Source organism: Hylobates moloch, unplaced genomic scaffold (assembly GCF_009828535.3).
Source record: "Hylobates moloch isolate HMO894 unplaced genomic scaffold, HMol_V3 SCAFFOLD_2, whole genome shotgun sequence".
In the NCBI taxonomy this organism is placed as follows: Eukaryota; Metazoa; Chordata; class Mammalia; order Primates; family Hylobatidae; genus Hylobates; species Hylobates moloch.
In genome coordinates, this window is record NW_026652277.1 from 83,544,981 (window position 1) to 83,559,184 (window position 14,204).

The window sequence follows — 14,204 nt, forward strand, 5'->3', positions numbered from 1 at the left end:
GGACTTCATAAAAATTAGGCCAGGTGTGGTGGCTCATGCCTGTAATCCCAGCACTTTGGGAGGCTCAGGAGGGCAGATCACTTGAATTTGGGAGTTCCAGACCAGCCTGGCCAATATGGTGAAACCTCGTCTCTACTAAAAATACAAAAAATTAGCTAGGCGTGGTGGCGGGCACCTGTAATCCCAGCTACTTGAAAGACTGAGGTGGGAGAATCACTTGAACCTGGGCGACAGAGGTTGCAGTGAGCCAAGATTGTACCACTAAACTCCAGCCTGGGCATGACAGAGTGAGACTTCATTAAAAAAAAAAAAATTAAAAGCTTTTGTAATTCAAAGGACACTATTAAAAAAGTGAAAAGACAATCCACAGAATAAGAAAATACTTTCAGATCATATATCTGATAAGGGACTTGTATCTAGAATATACAAAGAACTACAACTCAATATTGAAAAGACAAATAACACAATTAAAAATAGACAAAAGATCTGAATAGATATTTCTCATATTCCTCTGCCACTTCACTCCCTTTAAGAAATCATTTCTTCCTCTATCAAGTTGCTCTTTCAAGTTCTTAAGTTTTCTTATAATCTGCCCATACTCCAACTCTTCATTATTGAACACAGCCTAGTCTTTGTAAATGCTATGTTCTTTACAGCTAAACAAGTGAAAAATAGAAAATGGAGTTTGGGAAAAATGCCAGACAGGAGACAGGACTAACTTGCAACTCCCACTCAGAGCAGTATGTAGAAATTCACATTGTGAACTTTTGCTCTAAGAACTACCACAAGAACATACCAGAAAAGCCATGAGAATTCACAGACCCTTTGAAGGAGGTGGATTGCCATTGCAGGCTCCATGGGACAGCTGAGGAACTGTGAGTCTGCTTGCTTTCTCTGCTGGGAGGCTTGTATGTAGCCTGGGCCAAGTTCTCAGCCCTGCTTACCAGTTGCCTGGAAATAAACTTGGTGCTGTTGGGGGAGCACAGCGGGAGTGAGACCAGCCTTTTGGGGTATGGGTTGTGTAAGAGCTGGGTGAGGCCTGTGTCTGCCGGCTTTCCCCCACTTCCCTGGCAACCTGTGCGATGCAAGAGAGGCCACCATGATCCTGCCAGGAACTTAACTCCATTGGCCTGGGAACCACACCCCCATCCCCCATAACAGCTGCAGCAAGCCCCACCCAAGGAGAGTCTGAGCTCAGACACACCTAGCCTTGCCCCATCCTGATGGTCTTTCTCTTCCCACCTTGGTAGCTGAAGACAAAGGACAATCTCTTTGGAGCTCTATGGCCCTGCCTACCACCTGAGAAATCTGAATACTTATCCAAAGGTAATCCTAGGGCAAGACTGTATTCTCCCTACATTACCACAGCTGCTGCATTCTTGGAAGTGCCACCTCCTGGCTAGAGGCCAACCAACACACGTAATAAAAATACCACCAATTCTCAGGAAGCCCCATCTCTAGGGGAAGAAGGAGAGCACCACATCAAGCAAGCACCCCATGGGTAAAAAGAATCTGAACAGCAGCCCATGAGTCCCAGATCTTCCCTCAGTCATAGTCTAACCAAATGAGAAGGAACCAGAAAAATAATTCAGGCAATATGACAAAACAAGCTCTTTAATGCACCCAAAAGATCACACTAGGTCACCAGCAATAGATCCAAACCAAGAATAAATCCCTGAATTGCCAGAAAGAGAATTCAGAAGGTCGATGGTTAAGCTAATAAAGGAGGCACCAGCGAAAAGGTAAGTCCAACTTAATGAAATAAAAAAAAAAATACAGGATATAAATGAAAAAATCTTCAGTGAAATACGTAGCATAAATAAAAGGCAATTATAACTTCTGGAAATGAAGGACACATTTAGAGAAATGCAAAATGAACTGGAAAGTATCAGCAATAGAATCGAACAAGCAGAAGAAAGATTTTAAGAGCTCAAAGACAAGGCTTTCAAATTAACCCGATCTGACAAAGACAAAGAAAAAAAGAATTTTAAAAATGAACAAAGCCTCCAAGAAGTTTGGGATTATGTTAAACAACCAAACCTAAGAATAATTGGTGTTCCCAAGGAAGAAGAGAAATTGTTTGGAAAACATATTGAAGGGAATAATCAAGAAAACTTCCCTGGCCTTGCTGGAGATCTAGACATTCAAATCCAAGAAGCTCAAAGAACACCTGGGAAATTCATCACAAAAAGATCATTATCTAGACACATAGTCATCAGGTTATCTAAAGTAAAGATGAAGGAAAGGACTTTAAGAACCGTAAGGCAAAAGCATCAGGTAACCTATAAAGGGAAACTTATCAGATTGACAGCAGATTTCTCAGCAGAAACCCTACAAGCTAGAAGGGATTCGGGTTCTATCTTTAGCCTCCTTAAACAAAATAATTATCAGCCAAGAATTTTGAATCCAGTGAAACTAAGCTTCATAAATGAAGGACACAGTCTTTTCCAGACAAACAAATGCTGAGAGAATTCACCACTATCAAGCTAGTACTACAAGTACTGCTAAAAATAAGTTCTAAATCTCAAAACAAATCTTTGAAATACACAAAATAAAATCTCCTTAAAACGTACATCTCACAGGATCTATGAAACAATAACACAATGAAAAAACCTAGATGTTCAGGCGACAAATAGCATGGTGAATAGAATAGTACCTCAAATCTCAATAATAACATTGAATGTAAATGGCCTAGATGCTCCACTTAAAAGATACAGAATGGCTCTTTCCCTAAGTAGCCTGAGATAATCTGTGAAAATGGTTCCTTATACACTTGACCGGGAGCACCCCACAAAATCATGCAACTCAAGAGGTTCCAATCTTCGTATTCACCTTAAGAACACTTGTGAAACTGCCCAGGCCATCAAGGGTATGCATATATGAAAAGCCACAAAATATCTGAAAGATGTCGCTTTACAGAAACCGTGCGTACCATTCCGACGTTACAATGGTGGATTTGGCAGGTGTGCCCAGGCGAAGCAGTGGGGCTAGACACAAGGTTGGTGGCCCAAAAAGAGTGCTGAATTTTTGCTGCACATGCTTAAAAATGCAGAGAGTAATGGTGAACTTAAGGGTTTAGATGTAGACTCTCTGGTCATTGAGCATATCCAAGTGAATAAAGCACCTAAGATGTGCTGCCAGACCTACAGAGCTCATAGTCGGATTAACCCATATATGAGCTCTCCCTGCCACATTGAGATGATCCTTACTGAAAAGGAACAGATTGTTCCTAAATCAGAAGAAGAAGTTGCCTAGAAGAAAAAGATATCCCAGAAGAAACTGATGAAACAAAATCTTACGGCATGGGAGTAAATTCGGCATTAAAACAAATGCAATTAAAAGGAAAAAGAAAAGACACAGAATGGCAGAATGGTTGAGAATTCAGCAAGCAAATATCTGCTGTTTCCAAGAGACTCACCTGACACATAAGGATTCACATAAACTTAAGGTAAAGGAGTAGAAAAATATATTCCATGCAAATGGACACCAAAAGCAAGCAGGAGTAGCTATTCTTGTATCAGACAAAACAAACTTAAAAGCAACAGCAGTTAAAAAAGACAAAGAGGCACATTATATAATGATAAAAGGCCTAGTCCAACAGAAAAGTATCACAATCCCAAATATATATGCACCCAGTACTGAAGCTCCCAAATTTTTAAAAACAATTATTATTAGACCTAAGAGATGAGATAGACAGCAATGCAGTAATATTGGGGGACTTTTATCCACTGACATAGCATTAAATGCCTACGTAAAAAAGTCTGAAAGAGCACAAAGAGACAATCTAAGCTCATACCTCAAGGAACTAGAGAAACAAGAACAAACCAAACCCAGCAAAAGTAAAGAAACAACAAAGAGCCTAGAAGAACTAAATGAAATTTAAACAACAACAACAAAAAAGACAATACAGAAGGTAAATAAAACAAAAACTGGTTCTTCGAAAAGACAAACAAAACTGATATACCATTAGCAAGATTAACCAAGAAAAGAAGAGAGAAGATCCAAATAGCTCAGTTAGAAATGAAACAGGAGATATGTCAACCGAAACCACAGAAGTACAAAAGATAATTAAAGGTTACTATGAACACCTTTACGTGCACAAACTAGAACACCTAGAGGAGATGGATAAATTCCTGGAAACATATAACTCTCCTAGATTAGACCAGAAATAAAGAGAGACTCTTAACAGACAAATAACAAGCAGTAAGATTGAAATGGTAATTTGAATTACCAAACAAGAAAAACTCCAGGACCAGATGGATTCACAGATGAATTTTATCAGACATTCAAAGAAGAATTGGCACCAATCCTATTGACACTATTCCACAGATAGAGAAAGAAGGAATCCTCCCTAAATCATTCTATGAAGCCATTACCACCTTAATACCCAAACCAGGAAAGAACACAACGAAAAAAGAAAAATACAGACCAAGATCCCTGATAAACATAGATACAAAAATCCTCAGCAAAATACTAGCTAACTGAATCCAACATCAAATCAAAAAGATAATCCACTACGATCAAGTTTGTTTCATACCAGAGATGCAGGGATTGTGTAACATACTCAAGTCAATAAATGTGATACACCACATAAACATAAACAGAATCAAAAACAAAAATCACATGGTCATCTCAATAGAGGTAGAAAAAGCATTTGACAAAATCCAGCATCGCTTTATGATTAAAACCCTCAGCAAAATCGGCATAGAAGGGACATACATTGGGGTAATAAAAGCCATCTATGACAAACCCACAGCCAACATTATACAGAAAAGAGAAAAGTTGAAAGCATTCCCCCTGAGAACTAGAACAAGATAAGGATGCCTACTTTCACCACTTCTATTCAACGTAGTACTGAAAGTCCTAGCCAGAGCAATCAGATAAGAACCAGAAGTAAAGGGCATCCAAAGTGGTAAAGGCAAGGTCAAACTCTTGCTGTTTGCTGCTGATATCATCATATAAAGACTCATCCAAAAAGCTCCTAGAACAGGCAAATAAATTCAGCAGTTTCAGGATACAAAATTAATGTACACAAATCAATAGCTCTGCTATACACCAACAGTGACCAAGTTGAGAATCAAATCAAGAACTCAACATCTTTTACAATAGCTAAAAAATACTTAGGAATATACCTAAACAAGTACCTCTACAAAAAAAACTACAAAACGCTGCTTAAAAAAATCATAGGCAACACAAACAAATGGAAACACATCCCATACTTATGGGTGGGTAGAATCATTATGGTGAAAATGACCATACTGCCAAAAGAAATCTACAAATTCAATGCAATTCCCATCAAAATACCATCATCAGTCTTCACACATCTAGGAAAAACAATCCAAAATTCATATGGAACCAAAAAAAGAGCCCACATAGCCAAAGCAAGACTAAGCAAAAAGGATAAATCTGGAGGCATCACATTACCTGACTTCAAACTATACTATAAGGTCATAGTCACCAAAACAGCATGGTACTGGTATAAAAATAGGTATATAGACCAATGGAACAGAATAAAGAATTAGAAATCCACCCAAATACTTACAGTTAACTTATCTTCAACAAAGCAAATAAAAACATAAAGGGGGAAAGGATACCCTATTTAACAATTGGTGCTGGGATAATTGACAAGCCACATGTAGAAGAATGAAACTGGATCCTTATCTCTCATCTTACACAAAAATCAACTTAAGATGGATTAAATACTTAAATCTAAGACCTGAAACCATAAAAATTCTAGAAGATAACATTGGAAAAACCCTTCTAGGCTTTGAGACAAAGACTTCATGATCAAGAACCCAAAAGCACATGTAACAAAAACAAAGATAAATAGATGGGACTTGATTAAACTAAAATGCTTCTGCACAGCAAAAGGAACAATCAACAGAGTAAACAGACCACCCACAGAGTAGGAGAAAATCTTCACAATCTATATGTCTGACAAAAGATTAATATCCTGACTCTACAAGGAACTCAAATCAGCAAGAAAAAAACAAACAATTCCATCAAAAAGTGGGCTAAGGATACGAATAGACAGTTCTCAAAAAAAGATATACACATGACCAACAAACATATGAAAAAATGCTCAACCTCACTAATAATCAGGTAAATGCATATCAAAATGACAATGTGATACCACCTTACTCCTGCAAGAATGGCCATAATGAAAAAATCAAAAAATAATAGAAGTTGGCATGGATGTGGTGAAAAGGGAACACTTTTACATTGTTGGCAGGAATGTAAACTAGTACAACCACTATGGAAAATAGCGTGGGGATTCCTTAAAGAACTAAAAGTAGATCTATCATTGGATCCAGTAATCCCACTCCTGGGTATATACCCAGAGGAAAAGAAGTCATTATATGAAAAAGATACTTGAGCATGCATGTTTATAGCAGCACAATTTACAATTGCAAACATATGGAACCAGCCCAAATCCCCATCAATAAATGAGTGGATAAAGAAAATGTGATCACACACACACACACACACACACACACACACACATATATATACACACACACACACACCCCCTATATACACACACCATGGAATACTACTCAGCCATAAAAAGGAATGAAATAATGACTTCACAGCCACCCGGAATGAACTAGAGACCATTATTCTAAGTGAAGTAACTCAGGAACGGAAAGCCAAACATTGTATGTTTTCACTCCTAAATGGGAGCTAAGCTATAAGGATGCAAAGGAATAAGAATGATACAATGGACTTTGAGGACTCAGGGGAAAGGATGGCAGAGGTGAGGGATAAAAGACTACACATTGGGTACAGTGTATGGTGCTCTGGTGATGGGTGCACCAAAATCTCATAAATCACCACTAGAGAACTTATTCATGTAACAAAAGACCACCTGTTTCCCAAAACCCTATTGAAACAAACATAAAATAAAATAAGGGAAAAATAGCATGCAGCATCTACCAATGTCTAAAGGCCCTTAGATAGTTTATTTTCACAAGTCTGCTGAATAGATGGATGCCCTCTCTTGTCCTCATTAATTTTCCAAAGAGAAAGACAGTTTAAGCATCATTTTCTCCTCCACATAGAGATCTGGTCTTTTTCCTCTTCTAACCTCTTTTTTTAACTGGGCTATGTACTATGTTATATTGTGCTCTAATTATTCATAGGCCTATATTATTATTGCCTCAAAAAGATTCATTTTCTGAAGGTAGGAATTATTCATTTACTTCTATTTTATGACCCACACTGCTGTGTGCATCAAAAATTCAATGTCTTCATTGACTAATATACTACTTTATTGGCTTTGATATTGCATAAGAAATGTCACAGAACTGTAAATGATGTTTAAAACAATAGTAAGAAAGAGAGTAACTCAAAATTAGAAGATTACTATAACATATCATAAATAAAATATATCTTAGAACAGCCTAGAAGCAAGTCTCGTTTAAAATATCATTTTTAAATTTCATAAATAACTAGAACTTTAATGTCCACCAGAATGCAGGTTTGAATGGAAAGGTTGATACTGGGTTCTAAGTTGGCTTTCCATTCCTTGGTCATAAAAGCTAACTGTACCACTCCTGACAGCCACAGGTTATTTTGGCATTTCTTTAGATTTATAATACAAGCAACACATTATTTCCAGTGTCTGGGCTGCCTGAAATAAGAAGTTCTACCTTGGTGTTGCAGGCAGTTAGTGACTAGATGAACCCTAGTCAGGCAAGAAGGCAGTTTTAGTCTTTCCACATGCCAAACCTAAAGCAAAGGTGGCTAGAAATGGACCTAGAGAGTCTCATAAAAACACGAACTGCCTTGAACCTCACTTAAAGATAAACCAAACATCATCATGCGGTTTGAAATAATCTAAACCCCCATCTTTCTTTATTAGTTCTGTTTTTCTTTTTTGTTATTGCTGTTGTTTTTAATACCCTTCAAACTCTTCTGGGTTACAGTCTAAACTGGAGTGCCAGAATAACAACACAAATACTGCCATTATTTTCACAGCCTACCCAGAGTGGGAAACACTGGAAATATCAAGACATTATAATTAAAGTTCATCAAATTACAATTTCTGTAACAACGAATACAAATAACAAATAACAACACAAATGTTACCATTATTTTCATGGCCTACCCAGAGTGGGAAGCAATGGAAATATCAAGACACCATAATTAAAGTTCATCAAATTACAATTTCTGTAACAAAGAATACAAATAATAAGACAGTAGCCAGTGTGACTTTGACAGGGACTAAGTCTAATGCCCACTGATGGACTTTTTTTTCTTTTCTTTTCTTTTTTTTTTTGAGATGGAGTCTCACTCTGTCACCCAAGCTGGAGTGCAGTGGCACAATCTTGGCTCACTGCAACCTCTGCCTTCCGGGTTCAAACGATTCTCCTGCCTCAGCCTCCCAAGTAGCTGGGACTACAGGCACGAGCCACCACACCTGGCTAATTTTTGTAATTTTAGTAAAGACAAGGTTTTGCCATATTGGCCCAGGCTAGTCTCAAACTCCTTATCTCCAGTGATCCGCCCACCTTGGCCTCCCAAAATGCTAGGATTACAGGTGTGAGCCACCATGCCCAGGGCTGGATTTTTTTTTTTTTTTTTTAAGTTCATGTATATAGAAATCTGGAAATGGAAAATAAATGAAACTGCTTATTTGGGAATAACTGAAAAGCAAAGTTGTGAGGAGATGTAGATGAAATCTACTCTAAATCTTGGTATCCAATTTAACTATTAATATCATCACGGTTCCTGTTAAAAGTTGTTAATTAGTGTTAGGTAGAAGTGGATGGCTAAACTTTATTTTTATTTCTTGCCTCTGTCCAATGTCTTGAAGCTGTATTATAAGAATAATTTTAAAAAGAAATAAGGATATGGGAAATCTACAACCAGAACAACTGATCTCTGAATGATCTAGGCTGACTCTTACAAATTGTAACTGGAGGCAGATATTCAATTTGGTCAATAAACCAGCAGTGTATATTGAGCAACTACCATGTGATCAGCTTTGTACAGACTGTGGACCAATGACTGAGACTTTTGGTTAACTGAACCAGGAAGAACAGCTTTAGGGGAAAAATGGTGGATTTTATTTTAGATGTGGTATGTGTTGAGATGTATTCAGCAGGCAGTTGGATATTCAGAGCCTGGGAAAAACTGGGAGCAAGACAGGAGGTGTTAATTGAATTTGTAAAGGTGAATGAAATGTACAAAGAGAAGATGATGACAGAACTACACATGACACTTATTAGATGGACTGGATGAACAGAAACCAGGGAGAGTCCAGGGCCAGTGACATGGTTGTGTGGCTGATGCAATCTCACACAGCGTCACTCTCAGAAGGGCTCCAAGCTCAGTGTAATGCTATTGCCACAGTCTTATAATTTTTTTTAAAATGTATCTTTGAACTGTGTTTTGTAGGCAAAATTGGATGGGGCAATGGAGCACATGCATGAGGAGAAGCACTATGTGCAATGTGCATGCCCACCGTTCCTGGCCTTCCCACTGACATATGATGTCTCATGAGCACAGAATTCCAGTGGACTCACAATGCATGGGAGTTCAGCAAGACTCAATATGAGTACCAGGTGCATGTTTCATCTTAGAGTAAGCATGTGCAGGGGAAGGCTGATAAGCCTTGAGAGGCCATGCTTTCTTCCCAAACCAGAACGTGTTAACTTGTTGGTGTGAAAGGAATCAATGATCTAATAAACGCCATCACGTATTTTCTTACTTGTGTTAATTTCTTACTTGTGTTAATTAGTCAAGCACTTATACTGAAAATGATGACATACAAGTAAACTGACCATAGAGAGTGTTGATAGAATGTGTGCATATCAGTAAGTGAAATAAAAAAATAGTAGAGTTTGTTTTGTGCAGTGGTTCCACTGTTCAGGTAAGAATGAAACACATATATATGTATGAGCCATAAAAATAATAGCTGTATAATTTTGGTGATTACACATATAAGTTAAATGCTTTTAAATTTGCATTTAAAATTGGCATTGTACAATATGAAGAAAAGTGGTAAAATTTATTCTAATTAAAAATTTTATTTTTTCTTAATGACATTAAATAGCAAATAAAACAATTCCATGACAAGTCAAGAGAGAAACTGCAAAAGAAACAGAATTATATTGAGTAACTTTAACAATAATTTTTCTTACTTTTCGAACAAGGGAACTCAAATTTTCATTTTGCTTTGGGCCCCACAAATTATGGAGCCAAGCCTGAGAGGGTCAATAAATGGAAGGGGAACCAGGATAATCTGAGTCACGACAGTCACAGGATAAGTGTTTAAGAGAGACTATTTTTGGTTATTTGTTTAAATGCAGTCCTGTTGCTGGGCTGGGGGTTAGCGGCGAGACTTTTCACGGCTGCCTTCCCAGCTGGCATAGGGCCAGGGCTCCAGAAACATGACTCACCTCCTCATTCTGCCAGATGTCGGTTGAGAATAGACGCTGAGCATGAAGGTTAAGTGGTTCCTGATAACCTTTGAGAGAGGAGTATGGGGAAAGTAGCTAGACTGCAGGCGAGATTCCAAAGGAGTAAGGAGTGAAAAAAGAATATTAACGCAGCAAGGATAAATCACACTCTCAGGAAGTGTGTTGGAAGTCTAGATGGATGAATGGATGGATAGAGGAACTGGCTTGTGTACCTTGTTTTCTACTCTCTGTACGTTGGGCTCTACACTATGAAATGAGAAAATGGGAGATTTTTATGGCATAATAAAAGTGAGAACAACACTGAAAATATTACGTAAATCATTTTATGCATAACACATTATCACTTGCAGGGTCAACAGCACACTTGGGTTATAAGTTTAAATTGGATTCTTTAATCCTTCTTTTCTTTTTGGATTTTTTTCTCTCACCATTAAAGAGAAATGTTGCTGACTATGACGCTGAGCATGTGCTAGGGTTGTACTAGACAGTAAGCCATATTTGGTGTGTGTGTGTGTGTGTTTTCCAGTTATAGTTGTGGCACACAGTATATTAAACATTCAAACTCTTTCCCCAAGATCAGATTGTGTCCCATGATAGGCATCTGGCTGATGTTGCTGAGAGATGGGAATTCAATCTGCATCTTTGAAAGATATTCCTCTCAACATGAAGCCAACTGGCCCACATGGAACTCGACTCTACGACTTCTGCTTCATTAGCAGCTAATGAGTAGAGCTCAGTGCCAAACAACAGGAAAATTCCTGCTTTTATTATTCCAGGTTCAAGTTTATGGCATTGGTCTAAAGAGTAAAATTGGCCTGCAGAAAATTGAAACACACTCCACACTAATAAAAACACAAACTGCATATACTGTAAGACATCTTTGAGTGATTATACCTGAAAGACTAATATCAGTTGTACTGAGATCATTAGCTTTTCAAATATTTCCAAATGTGTTATATTACAGCCTCCTATTCAAGACTAATTCCTGGGCCCAACTGTTCCAGGAATTCAGGGACCCCATGTGGAGGGACCGGCTGGAGCCACAGCAGAGGAACATAAATTGTGAAGATTCATGGACATTTATCAGTTCCCAAATAATACTTTTATAATTTCTTATGCCTGTCTTTACTTTAATCTCTTAATCCTGTTATCTTCATAAGCTGAGGATGTACGTCACCTCAGGACCACGGTGATAATTGTGTTAACTGTACAAATTGATTGTAAAACATGTGTGTTTGAACAATATGAAATCAGGACACTTTGAAAAACAATAGAATAACAGCAATTTTTAGGGAACAAGGGAAGACAACCATTAGGTCTGACTGCTTGCGGGGTCGGGTAAAAAGAGCCATATTTTTCTTCTTGCAGAGAGCCTATAAATGGACATGCAAGTAGGAGAGATATCACTAAATTATTTTCCTAGCAAGGAATATTAATATTAATACCCTGGGAAAGGAATGCAGTCCTGGGGGGAGATCTATAAATGGCCACTCTGGGAATGTCTGTCTTATGCAGTTAAGGACTGAGATACGCCCTGGTCTCCTGCAGTACCCTCAGGCTTACTATGGTGGGGAAAAACTCTGCCCTGGTAAATTTGTGGTCAGACCAGTTCTCTGCTCTCAAACCCTGTTTTCTGTTGTTTAAGATGTTTATCAAGACAATACTGTGCACCACTGAACATAGACCCTTATCAGTAGTTCTGCTTTTGCCTTTTGTCCTGTTCCCTCAGAAGCATGTGATCTTTGTTAGACCCTTATTAGTAGTTCTGCTTTTTGCCCTTTGAAGCATGTGATCTTGGTACCTACTCCCTGTTCTTATACCCCCTCCCCTTTTGAAACCCTTAATAAAAACTTACTGGTTTTGAGGCTCAGGCGGGCACAATGGGCCTACCGATATGTGATGTCACCCCCAGTGGCCCAGCTGTAAAATTCTTCTCTTTATACTGTCTCTCTTTATTTCTCAGCTGGCCAACACATGGAAAATAGAAAGAACCTACGTTGAAATATTGGGGGTGGGTTCCCCCAATACCCAACTTTGCTTTCAACAGATTCACTGATTGTATGGGGAAAGTCAAAGTAGGAGCAAATCTGTGTTTCTATGAATTGCCAACATTTGTTCCTGTTATCATGAGTCTGTTTTTACAGTCTAAACAAGTTTTGATTTTAATCTCAACTGAAAGCCACAGAGTTTAAGGTTCCCGATAAATGAGTAGTTTTACTCTTTGGTGTCAGTGTCTACAACAAAGAGGCTTGAAGAAAAAAGTGAGAGTCTACTTAGCTCTGAAATAGACTAATGAATACATTTTACTTACAGAGTAATACTTGTCTCAAAATTACTTCGAAACATCAGAAAGTAGGGCTGTCCTCTCACCAGTACTTTATGGCTCATGACCTCCCCGCCTGCATCAAGACACAAATAGACCTGGATCTCCTCCCTCTCCCTCCCAGCCAAATGCCCTCTTCAGAGTCAACAGCAATGCCTGATTGAATGATTTGTGCCTCCCTGCAGGCCTCTTGGCTGCCAGTAACTCACTTCAGAGTCTTGGTCATTTGTGGTGTGTCTTGAGGATGCTCGCTAGCTGTTCTCTTCCTCAGTTGGTTCTAGTCATTTCTGGTTTGGGGTAATTGCATGTTTGATCTCACAGTAAAAATATAAATATGTAAGTGATACACACTGTAAATCTTATTGCACATGATTCATACACACGTGAATTTAAAAAGAAAAAAAACAGGCAGGATATCACTGTAGGAGTATTGTTAGTTATTTCAAACTTTATAAAAAAGAAAGTGTTGTGTGTTTGTTGGAAGTATTTGTGAATTGTTAGCAACTTTTACCCCACTGCCTTGCATATCTGCAAATCAATGGAGCAAATAACAGTGATTTGGTTCTCCTTAGAAGTAGCCCGGGGCTCACTGCAATGCCATTAAGACTATAAGTAAGCATGGTGTTCTACAAATGTCAGTCATCTACAAGCCACCTACATAATGTTTGCCATATTAACATATTCTTTGTACTCACAATCTCAACATTTTTACGTAGACCTCCTCAGACTTTTAGTGAGTTCAGTCTATTTTAAAAGAAAACTGTAAAACACTGCTGTACTCCTCGTGCTTCACTGAATTGCATATTCTGGGTAGCATGGACATTTCTTTTGTAATCTCCTTGGCCCACAGCCCTGTGCTATGCTCATAATAATAAAGTATGTATGACAGTGTTCATAGATTGAGATCATCTTTTCTAACTTCAATGAGCTTAGTACATGAATAATTTTCTATACAAAAGCATAGGAAATTCAAAATATTAATTTTCTTGTGTGATAGAAAAGGAATGAGAAAAAAGATTGTACCCAAAGACTCATAGGATTCAGACTTTGACATTCTGATGATCTTTTATTTGAAAAGACAAGAAAATAATATTTTCTAAAGATAAGCTCTTGAAAAAACAGTTTCTTGTAACCAAAAACATATTAACCCTTGGAATTGTATGGTAATCTCGGTCGTTTCAGAAATGCCAGTGCCAATATGCTCATTCAAATTCTCATCAGTGGAAAGGATAGCGACGTCGAAAAGGTAGAATAGCAGCAGAAATAAAAGTGACCTTTTGGAAATTACTTTTGCTTTCGTTGTTTCTGTTCAGATGTGAAAAGTATTCACTATTTGTTTTGCTAAAAATCTTCCAAGTGTCACTAAACTGAGAACTTGGGGCATCTTGTCTGACTTTGGGTAGAGAATAATTACCATTTGCACCCTACAAATGTGGGTAAGCTTGCACTGAAAT

At 38.1% G+C, this 14,204-nt stretch overlaps 1 long non-coding RNA gene and 1 pseudogene across 1 annotated transcript in view; both read left to right on the forward strand.

Annotated features, from left to right (window-relative positions):
* LOC131382593 (uncharacterized) overlaps positions 1–9,669 on the forward strand; it is a 48,217-nt gene extending 38,548 nt beyond the window's left edge. The window contains exon 3 of the long non-coding RNA XR_009212158.1: positions 9,403–9,669. This is a non-coding gene — a long non-coding RNA (uncharacterized LOC131382593). The remainder of the gene's footprint in view (positions 1–9,402) is intronic.
* Positions 2,758–3,312, forward strand: LOC116468621 (large ribosomal subunit protein uL22-like; annotated as a pseudogene).
* Positions 9,670–14,204: the final 4,535 nt, after the last annotated feature.